We start from the raw sequence: 4891 nt of genomic DNA on the forward strand, positions 1-4891 counted from the left end.
GTGTGTGAAGTCCACAGTGTGTGTGTGTGTGTGTGAGGGAGACAGTGTGTGTGTGTGTGTGTGAGGGAGACAGTGTGTGTGTGTGTGTGTGTGAGGGAGACAGTGTGTGTGTGTGAGGGAGACAGTTTGTGTGTGTGTGCGTGAGGGAGACTGTGTGTGTGTGTGAGGGAGACAGTGTGTGTGTGTGTGAGGGAGACAGTGTGTGTGTGTGTGTGTGTGTGTGTGTGTGTGTGAGGGAGACAGTGTGTGTGTGTTTGTGTGTGTGTGTGTGAGCGAGACAGTGTGTGTGTGAGCGAGACAGTGTGTGTGTGAGCGAGACAGTGTGTGTGTGAGCGAGACAGTGTGTGTGTGTGAGCGAGACAGTGTGTGTGTGAGCGAGACAGTGTGTGTGTGTGAGCGAGACAGTGTGTGTGTGAGCGAGACAGTGTGTGTGTGTGAGCGAGACAGTGTGTGTGTGTGAGCGAGACAGTGTGTGTGTGTGAGCGAGACAGTGTGTGTGTGTGAGCGAGACAGTGTGTGTGTGAGCGAGACTGTGTGTGAGTGTGTGTGTGAGCGAGACAGTGTGTGTGTGTGTGTGTGTGTGTGAGCGAGACAGTGTGTGTGTGTGTGTGAGAGCGAGACAGTGTGTGTGTGTGTCTGTGTGAGCGAGACAGTGTGTGTGTGTGTGAGCGAGACAGTGTGTGTGTGTGTGTGTGTGTGTGAGCGAGACAGTGTGTGTGTGTGTGTGTGAGCGAGACAGTGTGTGTGTGAGCGAGACAGTGTGTGTGTGTGTGTGAGGGAGACAGTGTGTGTGTGTGTGAGCGAGACAGTGTGTGTGTGTGTGAGCGAGACAGTGTGTGTGTGTGTGTGAGCGAGACAGTGTGTGTGTGTGTGTGAGGGAGACAGTGTGTGTGTGTGTGTGTGAGAGGGAGACTGTGTGTGTGTGTGTGAGGGCGACTGTGTGTGTGTGTGTGTGTGTGAGGGAGACAGTGTGTGTGAGGGAGACACTGTGTGTGTGTGTGTGTGTGAGGGAGACAGTGTGTGTGTGTGTGTGAGGGAGACAGTGTTTGTGTGTGTGTGTGAGGGAGACAGTGTGTGTGTGTGTGTGTTGGAGACAGTGTGTGTGTGTGTGTTGGAGACAGTGTGTGTGTGTGTGTGTTGGAGACAGTGTGTGTGTGTGTGTGTGTCTGTGTGAGGGAGACGGTGTGTGTGGGGGTGTGAGGGAGGCGGTGTGTATGGGGGTGTGAGGGAGACGGTGTGGGGGTGTGAGGGAGACGGTGTGGGGGTGTGCGTGTGTGTGTGAGGGAGACGGGGTGGGGGTGTGCGTGTGTGTGTGAGGGAGACTGGGTGGGGGTGTGCGTGTGTGTGTGAGGGAGACGGGGTGGGGGTGTGCGTGCGTGTGTGAGGGAGACGGTGGGGGTGTGCGTGCGTGTGTGAGGGAGATGGTGGGGGTCTGCGTGAGGGAGACAGTGTGTGTGTGTGTGAGAGGTAGACTGTGTGTTTGTGTGTGTGTGTGTGTGTGAGAGGGAGACTGTGTGTGTGTGAGGGAGACAGTGTGTGTGTGTGTGTGTGAGGGAGACAGTGTGTGTGTGTGTGTGTGTGTGTGTGTGTGTGTGAGGGAGACAGTGTGTGTGCGTGTGAGGGAGACAGTGTGTGTGTGTGTGAGGGAGACAGTGTGTGTGTGTGTGTGAGGGAGACAGTGTGTGTGTGTGTGAGGGAGACAGTGTGTGTGTGTGTGAGGGAGACAGTGTGTGTGTGTGTGAGGGAGACAGTGTGTCTGTGTGTGTGAGGGAGACAGTGTGTGTGTGTGTGAGGGAGACAGTGTGTGTGTGTGTGAGGGCCACAGTGTGTGTGTGTGTGTGTGTGAAGGCCACAGTGTGTGTGTGTGTGTGAGGGAGACAGTGTGTGTGTGTGTGTGTGAGGGAGACAGTGTGTGTGTGTGTGTGTGAGGGAGACAGTGTGTGTGTGTGAGGGAGACAGTTTGTGTGTGTGTGTGTGAGGGAGACTGTGTGTGTGTGTGAGGGAGACAGTGTGTGTGTGTGTGAGGGAGACAGTGTGTGTGTGTGTGTGTGTGTGTGTGTGTGAGGGAGACAGTGTGTGTGTGTTTGTGTGTGTGTGTGTGAGCGAGACAGTGTGTGTGTGAGCGAGAAAGTGTGTGTGTGAGCGAGACAGTGTGTGTGTGAGCGAGACAGTGTGTGTGTGAGCGAGACAGTGTGTGTGTGTGAGCGAGACAGTGTGTGTGTGAGCGAGACAGTGTGTGTGTGTGAGCGAGACAGTGTGTGTGTGTGAGCGAGACAGTGTGTGTGTGAGCGAGACAGTGTTTGAGTGTGTGTGTGAGCGAGACTGTGTGAGTGTGTGTGTGAGCGAGACAGTGTGTGTGTGTGTGTGTGTGAGCGAGACAGTGTGTGTGTGTGTGTGAGAGCGAGACAGTGTGTGTGTGTGTCTGTGTGAGCGAGACAGTGTGTGTGTGTGTGTGAGCGAGACAGTGTGTGTGTGTGTGTGTGTGTGTGAGCGAGACAGTGTGTGTGTGTGTGTGTGAGCGAGACAGTGTGTGTGTGAGCGAGACAGTGTGTGTGTGTGTGTGAGGGAGACAGTGTGTGTGTGTGTGTGAGCGAGACAGTGTGTGTGTGTGTGAGCGAGACAGTGTGTGTGTGTGTGTGAGCGAGACAGTGTGTGTGTGTGTGTGAGCGAGACAGTGTGTGTGTGTGTGTGTGAGCGAGACAGTGTGTGTGTGTGTGTGAGCGAGACAGAGTGTGTGTGTGTGTGTGTGTGTGTGAGCGAGGCAGTGTGTGTGTGTGTGTGTGTGTGTGTGTGTGTGTGCGAGACAGTGTGTGTGTGTGTGTGAGCGAGACAGTGTGTGTGTGTGTGAGCGAGACAGAGTGTGTGTGTGTGTGTGTGAGCGAGACAGTGTGTGTGTGTGTGTGTGAGCGAGAAAGTGTGTGTGTGTGTGTGTGTGAGCTAGACAGTGTGTGTGTGTGTGTGTGAGCGAGACAGAGTGTGTGTGTGTGTGTGAGCGAGACAGTGTGTGTGTGTGTGTGTGTGAGTGAGACAGTGTGTGTGTGTGTGTGAGCGAGACAGTGTGTGTGTGAGCGTGAGCGAGACAGTGTGTGTGTGAGCGTGAGCGAGACAGTGTGTGTGTGAGCGTGAGCGAGACAGTGTGTGTGTGAGCGTGAGCGAGACAGTGTGTGTGTGAGCGTGAGCGAGACAGTGTGTGTGTGAGCGTGAGCGAGACAGTGTGTGTGTGAGCGTGAGCGAGACAGTGTGTGTGTGAGCGTGAGCGAGACAGTGTGTGTGTGAGCGTGAGCGAGACAGTGTGTGTGTGAGCGTGAGCGAGACAGTGTGTGTGTGAGCGTGAGCGAGACAGTGTGTGTGTGAGCGTGAGCGAGACAGTGTGTGTGTGAGCATGAGCGAGACAGTGTGTGTGTGAGCGTGAGCGAGACAGTGTGTGTGTGAGCGTGTGAGCGAGACAGTGTGTGTGTGTGTGTGTGTGTGTGTGTGAGCGAGACAGTGTGTGTGTGTGTGTGTGAGCGAGACAGTGTGTGTGTGTGTGTGTGAGGGAGACAGTGTGTGTGTGTGTGAGGGAGACAGTGTGTGTGTGTGTGTGTGTGTGTGAGGGTGACAGTGTGTGTGTGTGTGTGTGAGCGAGACAGTGTGTGTGTGTGTGTGAGGGAGACAGTGTGTGTGTGTGTGTGAGGGAGACAGTGTGTGTGTGTGTGTGAGGGAGACCGTGTGTGTGTGTGTGTGTGTGTGTGTGAGGGAGACAGTGTGTGTGTGTGTGTGTGAGGGAGACAGTGTGTGTGTGTGTGTGTGTGAGGGAGACTGTGTGTGTGTGTGTGTGTGAGGGAGACTGTGTGTGTGTGTGTGTGTGTGAGGGAGACTGTGTGTGTGTGTGTGTGTGTGAGGGAGACAGTGTGTGTGTGTGTGTGTGTGTGTATGGGAGACTGTGTGTGTGTGTGTGTGTGTGTGTGTGTGTGTGTGTGTGTGTGTGAGGGAGACAGTGTGTGTGTGTGTGAGGGAGACAGTGTGTGTGTGTGTGAGGGAGACAGTGTGTGTGTGTGTGTGAAGGAGACAGTGTGTGTGTGTGTGTGAGGGAGACTGTGTGTGTGTGTGAGGGAGACAGTGTGTGTGTGTGTGAGGGAGACAGTGTGTGTGTGTGTGTGAGGGAGACAGTGTGTGTGTGTGTGAGGGAGACAGTGTGTGTGTGTGTGTGTGAGACAGACAGTGTGTGCGTGTGTGTGAGGGAGACAGTGTGTGTGTGTGTGTGAGGGAGACAGTATGTGTGTGTGTGTGTGTGAGGGAGACAGTATGTGTGTGTGTGTGTGTGAGGGAGACAGTATGTGTGTGTGTGTGTGTGAGGGAGACAGTATGTGTGTGTGTGTGTGTGCGGGAGACAGTGTGTGTGTGTGTGTGTGCGGGAGACAGTGTGTGTGTGTGTGTGAGCGAGACAGAGTGTGTGTGTGTGTGAGCGAGGCAGTGTGTGTGTGTGTGTGTGTGTGTGTGTGTGTGTGTGCGAGACAGTGTGTGTGTGTGTGTGAGCGAGACAGTGTGTGTGTGTGTGAGCGAGACAGAGTGTGTGTGTGTGTGTGTGAGCGAGACAGTGTGTGTGTGTGTGTGTGAGCGAGACAGTGTGTGTGTGTGTGTGTGAGCGAGAAAGTGTGTGTGTGTGTGTGTGAGCTAGACAGTGTGTGTGTGTGTGTGAGCGAGACAGAGTGTGTGTGTGTGTGTGAGCGAGACAGTGTGTGTGTGTGTGTGTGTGAGTGAGACAGTGTGTGTGTGTGTGTGAGCGAGACAGTGTGTGTGTGAGCGTGAGCGAGACAGTGTGTGTGTGAGCGTGAGCGAGACAGTGTGTGTGTGAGCGTGAGCGAGACAGTGTGTGTGTGAGCGTGAGCGAGACAGTGTGTGTGTGAGCGTG

Source organism: Carcharodon carcharias, chromosome 3, assembly GCF_017639515.1.
Source record: "Carcharodon carcharias isolate sCarCar2 chromosome 3, sCarCar2.pri, whole genome shotgun sequence".
Taxonomy (NCBI): domain Eukaryota; kingdom Metazoa; phylum Chordata; class Chondrichthyes; order Lamniformes; family Lamnidae; genus Carcharodon; species Carcharodon carcharias.